At 41.0% G+C, this 17,416-nt stretch overlaps 1 long non-coding RNA gene and 1 pseudogene across 1 annotated transcript; one reads left to right on the forward strand and one right to left on the reverse strand.

The window, feature by feature from the left end:
• Nucleotides 1-10,506, forward strand: part of LOC122360618 — a 55,773-nt pseudogene extending 45,267 nt beyond the window's left edge.
• Nucleotides 10,507-11,469: 963 nt separating this feature from the next.
• On the reverse strand, nucleotides 11,470-14,081 carry LOC122360619. The gene is made up of 2 exons (XR_006252822.1): nucleotides 13,296-14,081; nucleotides 11,470-13,155 (listed from the first exon to the last, which is right to left on the reverse strand). It is a non-coding gene; the product is annotated as an uncharacterized LOC122360619 (long non-coding RNA).
• Between the last annotated feature and the right edge of the window lie 3,335 nt (nucleotides 14,082-17,416).

The raw sequence follows: 17,416 nt of genomic DNA on the forward strand, positions 1-17,416 counted from the left end.
CTTTTTTAACAATGGAGTCGATGTAAGTGTCCCACTTCAGGTCCTGGGAGATTGTGGTGCCCAGGAACCTGAATGACTCCACTGTTGCCACAGTGCTGTCCATGATGGTGAGTGGGGGGAGTGCAGGGGGGTTCCTCCTGAAGTCCACTATTATCTCCACTGTTTTGAGCGTGTTGAGCTCCAAGTTGTTCAGACTGCACCTTTCAGCCAGCTCTTTGACCTCCTGTCTGTAAGCAGACTCATCACCGTCCTGTATGAGGCCGATGACTGTGGTGTCGTCTGCAAACTTCAGGAGTTTGACAGAGGCGTCTTTAGAGGTGCAGTCATCTGTGTAGAGGGAGAAGAGCAGTGGGGAGAGGACACAACCCTGAGGGGCTCCAGTGCTGGTTGTGTGGGTGCTGTCTGTCTGTCAGGAAGCTGCTGATCCACTGACAGCTGGAGGTGGGCACCGAGAGCTGGGTTAGTTTGGGGTGGAGGAGGTTTGGGATGATGGTCCACAAACAGGATCATCACATAAGTCCCTCGTCTGTCTAGGTGTTGCAGAACATAATGCAGTCCCATATTGACTGCATCATCCACTTACCTGTTTGCTCTGTAGGCAAACTGCAGGGGGTCCAGTAAGGGTCCTGAAAAGTCCTTCATAATCCAAAACGTTTTTCAAATGATTTCATGACCACAGACGTTAGAGCCACGGGTCTGAAATCATTAAGTCCAGTTTCTTTGGGATGGGGATGATAGTAGAGCGTTTGAATGAATAGTGGAGCGTTTGAATGAAGGCACTACACACAGCTCCAATGATCTGTTGAAGATCTGTGTGAAGATGGGGGCAGTTGGTCAGCACAGGTTTTCAGACAGGCTGGAATTACACCTTCTGGGCCTGGTGCCTTTCTTCTTTTGTTTTTCCTGAAGACCTGGCACACGTCATCTTCGCTGAGTTGAAGGGCAGGTGTGGGGGAGAGGGGGATTGCAGGAGGTGAGAATGGTTTCTTTTCAAACCTGCAGTAGAACTTGTTCAGGTTGTCTGCCAGTTGTTGATTTGCCACAGTGCTGGGTGATGGTGTCTTGGAATTGGTGATGTCTTTCAGACCTTTCCACACAGAAGCGGTGTCACTAGAGGAGAACTGAGTGCGAAGCTTTTCAGAATAATTCCTCTTTGCCACTCTGATCTCCTTTTCTAGTGTGTACTTGGCCTGTTTATACAAGACTCTGTCTCCTATCCTGTGAGCATCTTCTTTGGCTTGACGGAGCTGACTGAGTTTAGCAGTGAACCATGGTTTGTCATTGTTGTAAGTTAAATAAGTCCTGGTAGGAATGCATATGTCCTCACAGAATCTGATATATGATGTTACTGTTTCTGTGAGCTCGTCTAGATCTGTGGCAGCAGCTTCAAAGACAGTCCAATCAGTGAGGGAGAAGCAGGTTTGTAAATCCCACTCTGCTTTGTTAGTCCATCTTTTTACAGTCCTAAGTACAGGTTTAGCTGATTTCAGCTTTTGCCTGTAGGTTGGTATGAGATGGACCAAACAGTGATCAGAAAGTCCCAAGGCAGCTCGTTGATACGCATCCTTTATTACTGTGTAACAGTGATCCAGTATGTTACTGTCTCTGGTTGGACAGGTAACGTGCTGTCTGAATTTTGGCAGTTCAAGTGAAAGATTGACTTTATTAAAGTCCCCGAGAGAATGAATAAAAAACAGAGTCCGGGTGATGTTGCTCAGTCTCTGTGATCAGATCGGCGAGTTTTTGTAAAGCCAGGCTCACGTGCGCTTGCGGAGGGATATAAAAACACACCAAAATAAACGAGCAAAACTCCCGCTGCGAGTAGAAAGGCTTGCAGTTAATGAAGAGTGCTTCTACATCGGCACAACACATCTTCTTTAACACAGTTACATCTATACACCACCTTTCATTGATGTAAAAGCACATCGCGCGATTTCCCCGTTAATTCTGCGACGCGATCCGCTCTAAACAGCTGAAAGCCCAACAGACTTCATGCGCTGTCTGGAATGGCTTCATTTATCCAGGTTTCCGTGAAACACAGAGCAGCAGAGTTCGCCAAGTGAATGCTGGGCAACGGTGTTCGGAGTCCGCGTTGTCTGAGTTTCACCCGTTTCCCCCGTCTGCCCGACCTTAGGCGTTTGACCAGCACCGCTGCTCCGCTAACTACAATGTTCAACAAAACATTGGAAAAATAAAAATTGTGAAATATTTTGTGGAGTGGTCTGCCGAATGTTCAGCAGTTCATCCCTGGTAAAAACGATGGTGTTTGATAAACAAAAAACTGAAAAAACTAACAAAAACAATACGAGCACTTGAGAGCTAAGCACTGAGGCTGCCATTCACGGCACCATCTTGAATCGTTTCAGTTTACGTTTTCTTCTGCATACAACTACCTTTGACCAATCCACTTTTGGTCTAAAAATGTTCCTTAACTCTCTCAGAACTCCCTCTCTCAGTTCATATTTACTAGCTTGTTGAAACACAAAATTAATTACATCACTTTCAAAACCATTGAATTGAGACTCTATCAAGATTTGTGACATCAGCTGGGTGATTTCAGCAAGAGACATGTCATAAAGACACATTTTTCTGGACAACTCGCCTGAATCCTGAATCCTTCTAACATGTAGAAGGATGTATAGATCATACATACTACAGAACACTAGGGGGAGATATAAAGAAAATCACGTCTAGGAGGAGGGACAAAGATCAGACAGAACGAGTCCAAGGGGGGAGAGTGTGTTCAAATCTAAAACTTAGCAATACACTGAGCTTGTTCATGTGCTATTGCTAAACTAAACTTTTATGTTTTTCTTTCTCTTTTCTTTTCAATTGACCATGCTTTTTCTGGATCAATACTACATTTCTTTATCAAATCAAATCTGACTGACTGTCATTATTAACTCTATGTGCTCTCCCAACAATGATTTGAACTGTCTGTCCATGAAGGGGTAGCTAGTCCACCTTTCTCTGCTGGTGCTGGTCATATAATTAGAACATCATCAAAAAGTTGACTTCACTAATTCCATTCAAAAAGGGAAACTTTTTTATTATATTCATTCATTTTAGCAATATTGGCCAACTTAAAGTATGAGCATGTACAGCACTCAACACTCAGTTGGGGCTCCTTTTTCCTGAGTTTCTGCAGTAATACGGAGTGGCATGGAGTCAATCAATCTATGGCACTGCTCAGGTGTTATGAGAGACAGGTTGCTCTGATACTGGCCTTCAACTCTTGCATTGTTGGGTCTGGCATATCGCATTTTCTTCTTCACAATACGCCATAGAGTTTCTATAGGGGTTAAGGTCAGGCGAGTTTACTGGCCAATTAAGAACAGGGATACAATGGTCCTTAAACCAGGTACTGGTAGCCTTGCCACTGTGTGCAGGTGCCCAAGTCCTGTTGGAAAATGAAATCTGCATCTCCTTAAAGTTGGTCAGCAGCGAGAAGAGTGAAGTGCTCTAAAACTTACTGGTATTTGGCTGAGTTATTCTTGGAACTCAGGAAACACAGTGGACCAACACCAGCAAATGACATGGCACCCCAAACCATCACTGACTGTGGAAACTTTACACTGGACCTCAAGCAACGTGGATTCTGTGTCTCTCTTCCTCCAGACTCTGGGACCCTGATTTCCAAAGGAAATGCAAAATTTACTTTTATCAGAGAACATAACTTTGTACTACTCAGCAGCAGTCCAGTCCTTTTTGTCTTTAGCCCAGGCGAAACGCTTCTGACGCTGTCTGTTGTTCAAATGTGGCGTGACAGCTGAAACCCATGTCTTGCATACTACGTAGTGGTTCATAAAGCACTGACTCCAGCTACAGTCCACTCTTTGTGAATCTCCCCCATATTTTTGAATGGGGTTTGTTTCACAATCCTCTCTAGGGTGTGGTTATCCCTATTGCTTGTACATTTTTTCTACCACATCTTTTCCTTCACCTCTCTATTAATGTGCTTGGGCACAGAGCTCTTTTGCAATGACCTTTTGTGTCTTCTCCTTGAGCAAGGTGTCAATGGTGTAAGGGTCCCCCTTTTCCTTCAGAACGGAATCCAGAGGCCCTGGTCGAAGGTCAATGCGTGTTCGGTCTTTTCTTTGCGTTTCGTTAAAAATCACTAATATTTATTAATCTTTTGTGTTTCCAGTTATAGTACTGACCTTATACATAATTTTATCTGACTCCAATCTTTCGTGATTTTAGTTATATTTATTTAAATGTAACTGCTGATCCCTCTAGTTGTGATTAAATTTGGATAATTAATTAACTATAATATTTCCGTTTCGACTTATGCTTGGCCAGAACAGACTCACAACACATCTCGGCTAGTCCAGGTCTTAATCAGAGGCTACCCGTGATCGCTTACCTTAATGTAGCCATTTCTTCAATAGACTCAAAAGAGTCATTTTTATGCGTTCCCTAAGAAATAGCATGCTAAGCCAGTTTGGTGGCCAGAAGTCAAGATCTCAAAAACGTGCCCCCGGCTCCAACCATTGATCGTTGATCTGACTATATTATTATAAGTTACAATATTTTTATTTTTATTATACTTGTAATATTACAATATTATAAGTTAATCAAGATTGACGTTTATTTTGCCAGGCAAGAATAGTTTCCAAATTGGTATAATTGATAAACATTTGCACAACTGATCAGCAGTACAAAAATAACACAAAACAAAATAAAACAAACTTAAAAGGTCATTATACCTGGTCTTTAAAAAGTACATAGTGTGGGGTTTGAGGACACACACCACACTACGGGGCGATCTGGCTACAGAATCGCTTGTGTTTTGTCACTTTCCTTATATTCCTTATTATAGACCAGACAAAGAGATCCCAAATGTAGTTGTATAAACCTTTTGGTGTTTAGGTTTCCGTGCTCCAGTTTCACACCTGGCTGGAACACTTTCAGAGACCCAAAAGGATGACACACCCCCTTCTCAACAGAACACAGTTCTAACAAGTTCTTAATCTTTTCCATAATATAAGTGATTACTGTGAAATTGAGACCAATTTACCAATCGCACTGAGACCTTTCAAATGAGACCAAACATGAAAGATAAGAATAATAGGTTCACAAGACACATGATATATAATGCCTTTTTCCTAATGAACTTTAAACCAACTCTTTTGGGCAGAAGAAGGGGAAGTAGGAAGAGCAGAGGTGAGGAGGGTGTCATAAAAGCAGGGAGGGGGTGTGTTGTTTACTCTCTTTTTGAAGTCCTTTTGTTCCTTTGAATATCCCTTCTCAGATTAGTCTTATTGCATTTACAGGTTTTGATTCACCTCCTTGCAATGGTCATTTTTTGGACAACTGTGATTGTGCAGCCTACAGAACTAGACTGAGAGACCATTTAAAGGCCTTTGCAGGTGTTTTGAGTTAATTATCTGATTAGAGTGTGGCACCAGGTGATTTCAATATTGAACCTTTTCACAATATTCTAATATTTTGAAATACTGAATGTGGGCTTTTCATTAGTTGTCAGTTATAATCATCAAAATAAAAAAATAAAAAAACACTTGAAATATATCAGTCTGTGTTTAATGAATTATTATAATATGGAATTATGAATGGAATTAGTGAAATAAATCAACTTTTTGATGATATTCTAATTATATGACCTATATATAACGTCACATTGATGTTGGACATGACATCAGCCAGACGTTGCATTTCAGTTGGCATGACTTAACGTTGGATTTTGGTTACACAACCTAAAAACAATGAATATAAACATCAGCTAACGTCTGTATTGGACAATAATTTAACATTGACGTTGAACTTACATTGATATTTGGTTATATTTTGGTTGTGACACTGGGTGACCAAAATCCAATGTCATATGACATGGTGTGTCTGCTGGGAAGTAACTTTAAACCTACATATCAACTAACTTTCATTAGAGTATAAGTAGACTGTCTGATTATTATATGCTAACTGACATTCACATGACTATAGCTAACTTACTCTAACCCTAACCCTAACTAATACTCTACTAACACTTTAATGAAAGTTAGTTGACATGAAGCTGCAGAATTACTTATTGTCAACAGAATGTACATAAGGGACCATCAAAATAAAGTGATGCTTAATGCTAAATCTTCCTGCTTGTACAGAGGATAACTTTTTAGAGGATAAATTGGTTAACAAAACCCTACAGCTGTCTGTTAACTCTTCTCTAATGGCACAGACGATACCATGTACTGGTATGTAGTGGTTCTTTGTATAGAGTCAATAAACCAAATTGTTGTTTAGCTGAAAGCAAAGGTCTGGAGTTCAGTCTGAAACAAAGTCAGTCGAGAATCTATATCCGGGTCATGGCACCAAAACTGTTAGAAACCTTTCCTTTGTTGAAGAAGAAAGTCTTGGTATATCTTTTTTAAGCAGATATCCTTTTTATTGAGAACTTGTCTGTGCGTTGCTGCTGTTATCAAGAAGTCTAATCAAGAAGTCTAACTAATATCAATGATGCATTGTAGTTCATATACATGTATGGGGCAGTTCGTAGGAATGGAGACAAAACACACAGTGACAAACTCAAAAGCATGCAAATGCAGTAAAGGAATCAGCCCAGTAACATAATTTTCCCAGCCTTGAACTAATCAACATACAAGTGCCATTCAAATGCTTAGGTGCTAATACAATCTGCCTAAACAAAACAAAGAGCTGTACTTTGAGTTAAGCATTCACACTTAATAGATAGAGCACTCATGGGACGACGTCTCATATTTTTGCACCTTGACAGTGGTAATAGGGATAGTTACAAGCCTCCCAGTTTTAATCCAAAATAATGTTAATAATAATAATAATAAATGTTCTGAAGCTTTTATGGGTTTGGAACGGCAAAAAAAAAAAAAGCAAAACAATTCTTTATTCTTTGACCATATGCATTTGAAATTGCACTGTATTAATGCATTCATGGAACCTCTTATCTTCATTATGCAGTCTGTTTAAATATATCTTAATGGCACTTTCAATGCAGCTACAGAGTTTACTGATTTTAATTTCAGTTAAGTACTAACAACCATTAATAATTTGACAGATGGATTATATTTACATAAAAAAAGGCTCCACCCTCCAGACAAGTGAGTGACTGATTTACTTGCTGGCCACATCTTGAAATGATGGATATAGAAACAGTTCTATATCCATCACTCTTTTATTATATTTGTTTGGTTGTTTCAGGTATGTGGAGTTATTTTCAGAAATCACTTGTGAGACGTTATGCTAGTGAGAGAAATGGAGTGAATGTGGTTGTTGGACCCATCTTCGACTATGACTACAATGGTCTTAGAGATTCAGCAGAGACAATAAAACAGTAAGTTGTCTTCACAGTCTTTTCTTGACTTCTCACTTATAAATTAGTTCCTTTAAGTTCACCAGCAATTGACTAGTCTTTTGGTCAATGTTTGTATTAATGTGAATGTTTCCACCTGCAGCACCAGCATTCTTTTATGTGTCTGGCAATGCTGTATTCATAAACGGTGCATAAGCAGAGACAAATATTTTTGCACCTAATATGGTGTGTGTGATGAATGTGTGCATATCTCTGTTATCTGATCCATGACTAGTTGACACAGACCTAAAAAGTTGTACAAGTACTTGATTTTATATGATCCTTTAGTCTGAGTATGTAACTCTTTCTTTGTCTACAGGTATGTTAGTGGCTCTGTACAAATCCCAAGTCATTACTACATTGTGGTTACTAGTTGTCTGGATTACACACAGACTATTGACTCCTGTGCTGGTCCTCTCAGTGTTTTCTCCTACATCCTTCCACACAGAGCAGATAACGAAGAAAGTTGTAATGTAAGTGCCCTATCTTGTCATCCACTACAAGTTATGTTGTTATGACAGACTGGGGTCTTGCTTGGAGCCCTGGTTTGCTCTGATTAAGAGAAAACGCCAATGAAATGTGGCAACTTCCTCTCATGGCGGCCACGAATGCTGCCTTCAGTGTCTGGACCTCCACGCGTTCGGTAAGGGGCTGTGTCCGCATTGCGAGGCACTGCCCCTGACAGTGCTGCGATCTCACCTCTCTATCCTTCATAGTAGAAGGCACCTTCTGCCGCCACCCATCCCAGTTACTCTGCCATGAGCAGAGGGCCAGTGGCTGGTACTTTGGGTAATCTGAGGGTCACAGTGAGCACTTCTCCGTTAGTTTCATCCCCATGGACATCCCTCTCGCTTCTCTCACAGCTGCTGTTCTGTCCAGCTGCTGGATGATTTGCCTGGGCGAATCATAAGTGAGTGTTTAATTTGGTGCGCCAAATGTGGATCAGATGTTGATCACAGCATCGAGGGATGTTTCCACATCTTTCAACCTCAGCTTATTGATATGTGGACATTCCTCAGGTGGAGAGCGGTTGTGGTGCACCTGTGCCAGCAAAATTGTCCTCGCCTCCCCTCCAGAGCCTGTAGGATTACAGTGTCTCTCGCTGCCAAGGCCTATAGTGCCGCCTGCGTGAAGCGATTGCTGCCTTCCTGGCAAAGGATGCAATCAAGCTGGTCGCTCCAGCTGAGATGGAGACAAGGTTTTACAGTCCTTACTTTATCATGCCAAAGCAAGGTGGTAGTTCTCTGCGATCCTGGATCTGCATGGCGTGATCCACACCTGGCTCATTTTCGCCCGGTAGTGGGAACGGTTGTGTGAACACAGGAACCTGGTGCTCTAGCACCTCAGCCAGTTGGGGCTTCTGGTCAACAGGGAAAATAACAAGCTGTCCACCATGCAGAGAATCTCTTTTCTTGGTGTGGATTTAGACTTTGTATGACAGCATGCCTGTTAGAAGAGCACACCCAATCACTGCTGAACTGCCTGAGTTCAAAGACAGGACAGCGGTTCCACTAAAACACTTTCAAAGGCTCCTGGTACATATGGCAGCCGCAGTCATGCCCCTTGGATTGTGGTCTCACTTTCAGACCTGGGACAGACCATGCTTTTCTACTGGCTGGGGTGTCCTTAAAGCAAGCATCTTGGCATGTTGTTGTTACAACAGATCCCTCAGTGACAGTCTTTGGGTTATGGACAGGGCCTCTTCTGCTTTGGTACATGAACTGCCTAGAACGATCACACTGTATGTCAGAGTTCAAATCACTGCGTGCCGTCCACATTCTGGGGGAACTCACTCGTGCAGCTCAAGATCCATCTGATTTGGTGTCAGTTTGGAGAGGGTCTGGTAGATCTATTTGTTCCTTGTGAATTCTCTCACTGGATTCCCTATCACACAGCTGCCACAACCTTGAGCCATTGCTGGGTGCCAGGGACTATTTCTCTGCTCCTCATCAAATACCTGATGAGTGGTTACATCTTTTGCCTCTTTATACCCTTGTGACAAAATTCACTGGTGCTTTCTCTTAATCAGTGCGAATCAGGGCTCCAAACAAGACCCCAGTCTGTTGTCACAACATAATGTCTCCATTCCCTCCATCATGGAACATTTACATACGTAAACAAGTCACTCTTCTCTTCTCTTCTCTTCTCTTCTCTTCTCTTCTCTTCTCTTCTCTTCTCTTCTCTTCTCTTCTCTTCTCTCCATTACCATACATTTATAGAAAATATTTGTAAATTGAAAATTATACCTGACAGGTATAATATCTGACAGTGCTGCTATTAAAATTGATAGTATTCTAAATATGCAATTATCAAGCTGTCAGAAAAAAATCTGCTTATAACATACCTGCAAATTGGTCGCTTTTCATAGAAATTTGCTGTTTTGAATCAAATGGTAATTTATGTGAATCACCTATATTGCAAGCTAGTAGACAGTGATGTAAATTTGATTGGCACAACGCGAGCTCTTAGTTATTTTCCAATGTGCAAACATTTCAGATCAGTTTGCAAGACCTTAAAGAAAGGGGTCAGCAAGTAAGTTTGGCATTGGGCCAGAACATAGTCAAAGGATAATTTAAGAAAATTATTGATGAAAAATAAAACTGGAATAGTAACTATTAAAGAGCATTTTGTAACTGGTAGAGCTGTCACTCTGTGTTAAATCCTGCAGTAGGACAGTTATAACCAAAAGCCAGGTTTGTCCAGGTTTTAAATGAATAAAACAAAGTAGTGGTGTCTTCAAGTATCTTAATCTACCAACTTGCAAAACAGGTCGCCATGCAGGTTTACTGTACAATAACAGGCAACAACTGTTTTGTGAGTTTCTAAACATACTTCTCATCTAGAGTTCAGAGGACGAGACAAAGTGGGTTGAGGAACTGATGAAGACACACACAGCACGTATAAGAGATGTGGAGTTGCTTACAGGACTGGACTTTTATCGCCGCACCAGCAGGTCCTATGAGGAGATTCTCGCTTTAAAAACTTTACTTACACATATGAGAGTGAGATCTAAACCACTGCATCCCAGCATTAGCATTCCCTACATATTAACTGCCGGGTTGCAGAAGTAAGGTGTATATTTTTATATAAACCATCATATTTATTATTCTTTTTTTGCTAATCCTATGGGTTTTTTTTTTTTTTACTTTTTTTTTATTAATGCTATTCTTTTTACATATCTCTCTTTATGTCCAGTAGGTCCAATGACCTTTATGCATGGGAAATTTTTATTCTTTAATAATACTTAATACATGTTTTGACCTGTGATGTTTGATATGCTGAATGTAAAAAATTAACATAAAGGTATCTGTACTGTAAACTGTAATCAAACCTGTTCTGTTATGACATCTGTGAGGTGTTTTGTTACTTTTTTAATTCCATTAAATAGTTTGCACAAAGTACTTATGCTCATTTTAAAGCAAATAGCATCGTGCCTGTCTGTCAATGGAAGGAAGCCATGTCCTGTTATGGAGTTCCTGTCCAGATCAGTGAGTCACTTGTATTTATATAGCGCTTTTTAACAACATAGATTGTGTCAAAACATTGAACAGTATCAAATAGAAGAACATAGGAGAGTGATAGTAATGTCTACTGAGATTAAACACAATTTTTTATTAAATGAAAAGACGAAAATCAAATCAACTATAATCACTAGAAATTAAGTGTCCCCAACTAAGCAAGCCAGAGGCGACAGCTGCAAGGAACCAAAACCTGTCACAGAATGGAGAAAAAAATTAATGGGTTTTTGTAACCAAAATATTTCTAGTTTTAAAACTGCAATGTACATAACTGTCAGCAAATTCATTGTAAGGCTACATGCACCAAACCGAGATGTCTACACTGTGATGGTTCTTTAAGAAAACATGTATCATGCCACCCTTTATATATATATATATAGTATATTTAATATATAATAATATATATATATATATATATATATATATATATATATATTAATTATAATATATATATATATATTTTTTTTATGCATTTGTGTTTTAAGCTTGACATGAAAGGCAAAAAAAAAGAAAAAGCAAAGAAAAAGTACAAAAGAAAGAAAACAAGGAGCAAAGTATATGAATATTTTTATGTTGTTATTTATTACTTTTGTCTGCTGGCTGCTTATTAAACGAAGCACGTTTTCAGTTACTGACGTGACACAAGCTTTGCTGTTCAGTTTCTGATTGGCTGCCAAGGGTTCAGCAGCAACAAGCAAACACCTTACCGTTTCACACTGAACAAACTTATCACCACAATGTGGGGTTAACACCACAAATGCAGTGCTAACCCTGCTCCAAGCAGGGTTTCATAACCCCGGATACATTGTGGTCCTTGCACTGCTTTCAGGTGTGAAACAAGCCTTTATCGGTATTAAAAAACGATGCTTAGATTGATGATAACCCGGGGTTAAGCACAGTGTGAAAAGCCTTTCTCTTTATGCGTTGCACCATGTAAACACCATGGCTGCATTTGTGACTGGGGAAATGACAAACAGCACTACATTTTACCGCTCAATGTAACTCATGTTTAAATAGTTCAAATAGTAAGTAGTGGGTTATTTTAATAAGAAAACTTACTTAAACGTTTTGAGTGAGAAGCGCTATAGACTGTCCTTGTACAGTTGGAATATAGTTTCTGTGTATTGCCAACATAGGCTGCTCTTTTGGTTTTAAGAAAACAGTCCTACTTAAATGCATTAAACACCCTCTAACATTTGGGCTGAACTGCACTAAAACAGAGTTGAAATCAGTAACCACTTATTTTTAGTTGTGTCCTCTTTTGGAAGCACAAAGTAGTTTACAAAACGTCAAACAGCACATCTAGCACATAGCGACAGCAGCAACACTACAGCAAGAATAATAGTACCGCCTTCTTTGCGTAAACATTTGGGCGGTGTTAAAAGCAAGCTCCATCAGCTAAAATGCTGGTGGCTAAAAGCGAGCAGGTTAAAAGCCCTGATGTTAAAATTGTGGTTAACAGCATAACTATAAAGTTGGGCTAGAAGCAAACTTAGAAGCCAGCTAAAAGCATACTTAAAAAGCAAAGTCTCTGTTCAAACGGTGCAGTTTTAAGGAGAAGATTTGGACAGTCCTCCAATCAGACGCTATTGCTGTTTCCATACTATTGCTGTTTCTTTTTTTGCAACTTTTGGTCAATAACTTTAGAAAGTGTCATGATATGTACACAACACAAATTCTGACATTTCACTCACTCCAAGTGGTAGCCAATAAGCTTAGCTTTCTTTCAAGAGCAGAAACAGCATCTCTTGTACATACAGTACATTACTAATATATCCTACTAAAATAATGATTACACTAATTCATAGAGGTAAAAATGTATAATGCATCGATTAAGTTCCAACAAGCACATATAAGGCATAGCAAGTGTATTATAACATAGCATGTGTGCTTTAATATTATTTATTGAAATGTTCAGTTTGTTGTATGTAAGAATGGTTAAAGTCCCAAGCAGATAGGAAGCAGAATCATGAATTATTAATGTGTCCTGCGGCATTGCACAGTTTCACTGGACGACAAGGTTCTCCTTAATACAAAGACCCGGTCTTGTGATCAATTCAGCTTCACTTTGTTTTCCAAGGTGTCGCGCCATAGGGCTGATTGGTTTAATTTTGATGAACAGGAGCGTTTTGAGCAACCATCCTCTTTGCCAGGACATAGGTCCAAACTATTTGAGCACTGTCGGTCCTTATTTGATCATTAATAGCTTTAAGACCGCAGATGGGAGAGGGGACTCTTTTGAAACTCCTTTTTGTAATAAACTTCTGCAGTTTGTTTGTGTGATTGTTCCATGAGGTCCTGCAATTATAAAATGCATCAAAATACCAATTAAAACCATTAGGTGGCTCTGTTAAAAACACCCTTAAACTGCCCCACCATTGTCTGGACCTCATATTCACAAAGTGGACTCTTTGACTTCAGTGTTCTATGATACTTACTTCTTGTGTTTATCCGTAGTCTCCCAAGCTCCATGTCTCCCAAGTTCTCTCCAGTTGTCGACATACTGAGGTGTTTGTGCTCCCCCAATGTGTCTCCTGTTCTCCTGAATACCAATATATACAAGATACCCAGTTATTCTCTGCTCCAACTCCCAAGAAAGATCTCCAAAGACTGTAATACTTGTGCATTACTCTGTTGAACCATCTGTGCAATAAACATTATTTGTTTTACCTTTGTGTCTAGCCTCTTCCATTACACCACAGAAGACAAAGACTAAGATGTAATTCAGTGCAACAATAGTTTATATATCTTGCCATGCATCACTAAATTTTAATGACATATTATGGGTAATTAATTTTAAAATGGTTTTTTACACAGTCACCAATTGAGCTGCCTCTGCACTTACACTTGTACTCCTATCAGTGAATGCCCCTCACCTGTTGATGCCAATCAAGCTCTACATAAGAACACGCTCACTCCACACTCTCATTGTCTGGTCTTGCAGTTGCTTTGTGTTATGTACCTAACCCAAGTCTGTTTTCTTACTCAAAAGTTCTCTCGTGATCTAGTCTGCATACTCAGGCACGCCACTGAGACTCTGCTACTGCTATCCAACCTGGAAGAAAGGATAGACACATGAATTCACAAAACTAAGCCAACTATTACAGAGTTACAAACCGAGAAACAGAATAAGAAAGAAACGACTAATATTAGCGTAGATGTCAATCTTTTTACAATGCAACAAGTACATTGTGTTTTATGAGGAGTGTTCCCAGGTTCCAGCTGATCTAATTCATGCAGCCTAACAATCCTTTAACGGATTTGAATAATAAAAGTGTATTAGTGTGTTATGTGAAGGCTAGGTTAAAAATGTGTCTTTAATCTAGATTTAAACTGACAGAGTGTGCCTGCTTCCTGAACAGTGTTAGGGAGAGTTTGGGTGCTAGATAGGAAAAGAATCTGCCACCCGCAGGTGATTTTGATATTCTAGGTATTTTCAAACAGCCAGAGTTTTGAGAAAGCAGCGGACGTGCAGGACTATAATGTGATAAGAGCTAAACCTTTCAGGGCTTTATAAGTAATTAACAAGATTTTAAGGGAGCCAGTGTAGTGTTGACAGAACCGGGCTAATATGATCATACTTCCTAGTTCTAGTAAGAACTCTAGCTGCTGCATTTTGGACTAGCTGAAGTTTGTTTATCAAGCATGCAGAACAACCACCCAATAAAGCATTACAGTAATCTAACCTTCATGCGTAAACGCATGAATTAACATTTCTGCTTTAGACATTGAAAGCATAGGTCTTAATTTGAATATATTTTAAGATGGAAAAACGTAGTTTTACAGATGCTGGAAACATGGTTTTCGAAGGAAAGATTGTTGTCAAGCAGCACACCTAGGTTCCTAACTGATGATGAAGAATTAACAGAGCAGCCATCAAGTGTTAGACTGTGTTCTAGATTATTACCTATGGGGTTTTTAGATCAAATTTTTTGGCCAATTTTGTGTTTCTCGCCATCCACACGCAATACCCGGACAGCTGCCTGTGTTTGCTCTACTTCAATGGACTCGAGAGCCTTGCTACTTACATCGAGTGGGTGCTGTCATACCATTCATCAGTGACTGTTCAGTCTGTGGACGATGACACCAGCCCCACTCTGCATCCAGAGCCCAGCACAAGGCCACTGCTGACAGAGAGCTGGAGTTTGTTGCAACCTATGAGCCATCGCCGTATAATGAGCATGGAGCACCGCCCACTGTACCAAGGCTAAAGGTGAGCTTATTATACATCTAGGGCTGCTGAATGAAAAAGATTAGCTGTTTCTCTGAGCTGGAGATTGACATGGACCCTCCCCTGTCTCCTGAGTTCCCACTGAGTCCAGCCATCCTGAGGTCCCACTGGTTCTGACCAGCCCAGATATGGTTCCTGCTCCTCCAATGCCCGCTCCTAAAGTGCCCTCCAGAGACTGTGCTGGCAGAGCACCTCTGTGTCTCTGTGCTTGCCAAGCATCCTCCAGAGACTGTGTGTCTCCCAGTGTCCCAACACCTCCCAGTGTCTGCTTCCTGAAAATGTCCTCCAGTGCGCCTTCCTGAATTAAACCCAGAGGAGACAAATAAATGCCTGCTCTCCCACGCGTTCCTGTCTCCACCTCCTGTCAGCCCCTCTGCTCACCCTTAGCCCACCATCTGTGTGCTGGATTCACCACGGGTCTGCTAGTCTCCATCGGCGTCGTGTTTTGAGGATCCCTCTGCCTCCAGCCTCAGAGTCCTCGACTCTGTCTCGGCCCTCTGACCCGTCGGCTTTACCATGGCTCCCTCCTCTCCACTGCAGCCCGTTAGTCCACCAGCTCCGCTGTGCTCCATCGGGCTCAGTCAGTCGTCTGTTGCTATGTAATAGAATGCAAAGTGTATGTAAAAAACTAGATGCTTTTTTTTCAGAAAAAATGGAGGTGCTATTTTTTGGACCTTAAAGACGCAAATATAACCTAGAACACTGTCTAAAACTTGATGGTTTTCTTCATCAGTTAGGAAACTAGCCTTGAATGGTTTAGCTTCTCAATACGTGGTGTAGCGGTGGAAAAACGACACACTCACACAGATTTCTTTCAGTCTGGCTTATCTTTTTTTTTCTTGTAAAGAAAGAGAAGGTAAGTCAGGTTGGTTGATGACAAATAATGGCTACTGCAGACATTCATGAAACCGCAACAGCAACACTTAAATCTGCTCAATAATACAAACCAATTGGGTACAACGAGAAAACTAAATAATAATAAAATATAGAAATTATACAGTCAACTACTAATAAAATAAAGATGTTTCAAAGTTACGTTTAACACAAGGACCAAGTCAAATGAGCTTGTATGAAGCACAAGAAAATTCAACAAGTTTACAACAATCTTAACAGCTGTGTTTGTCACCAAGCCAGCAGAGAGAGCCCTAACCTCTGGGTGATCGGTGATCACTCCCTCTGCTGCTACTTCCTGTTTTAAAGACTATAAATGCTGTAGCAGGCCCCTCACCTGCAGGTTGCATTGTTCAATTGTTAGATTGTCGTTCCTAGTTTCCCTTGTGTTTCCCGAGTCTTAGATTCTTTGGTTTTGACCCTGCCTGTCTTCAATACTGAGATTGATTGCTGCCTGACCCGACCTCTGCCTGTTTTTGGATTCTGTTGTTGCCTTGCCTCTGATACTCCTTTTTGCTGTGTTTTGACGTCTGCCTGCTTTGAACATGCCTTTGCTCAAAAAAAGCCTGCGAATGGATCTGCACGCCTCAGACCCCTCAATCATGACAGAGTTAAAGTGTTAAATGCATTATATTTGTGTTCAAATACATTTAATGTGTCAAAAACACTGACATAAAACATATTTCAGCGATTAATATATTATTAGCTCGGAGTGAAAAAAAATCATATGAACAGAGCCTTCAAACACCTATATATATATATATATATATATATATATATATATATATATATATATATATATATATATATATATATATATATATTGATTTAGTCGGCTGCCCCTCCTCTTTATTGTCACCATCACCCCGTCCTTTATTCGCCGCCCTTCACCAGGCTCCCGACGGAGTGGGTGTGTTCGAGAGGAGGGGCGTGGTATCGGTCAGGTCTGGCGGCGTGTGACGAGGCGCACCTGAAGGGGATTAGCCTTGTCACCGTCGCCGTTAAATACCTGACCGCGTCTCTCCTCGGGAGACCGGTCTTCTTCCCGTGCATGCACGCTGGTGTCCTCGTGGGTCCAGGAAGGGTGCGCGATGGACCTCACCCCGCCGTCCGTGGAACACAGAGCTCATCCCACTCTGCCGCCGAAGCAACGAAGCGACGGAGACGCCGCGAAGAAGCCGCCGCCTCGCGCTCCGGACCAGAAGAAAGGGGCGCGTGCGACCGCCGGACTCCGCCCTTACCTGGACCCTTCCCCTGGAACACGGCCTCAACCTTCACTTTCCCATGCGTACGACGAGGACACCAGATCCCCTTTTATTTGGACACTTTTCCCTGGACACTTTATTTTGTATTATTTTGTATTTTATTTCTGTTAATAAAAAAGCCTCTCCGAGGCCTGACGCCACGCCCACTGTGTCTGTCGTTGGCTCCTCCCGT

This window comes from Puntigrus tetrazona, chromosome 16, assembly GCF_018831695.1.
Source record: "Puntigrus tetrazona isolate hp1 chromosome 16, ASM1883169v1, whole genome shotgun sequence".
Lineage (NCBI taxonomy): Eukaryota > Metazoa > Chordata > Actinopteri > Cypriniformes > Cyprinidae > Puntigrus > Puntigrus tetrazona.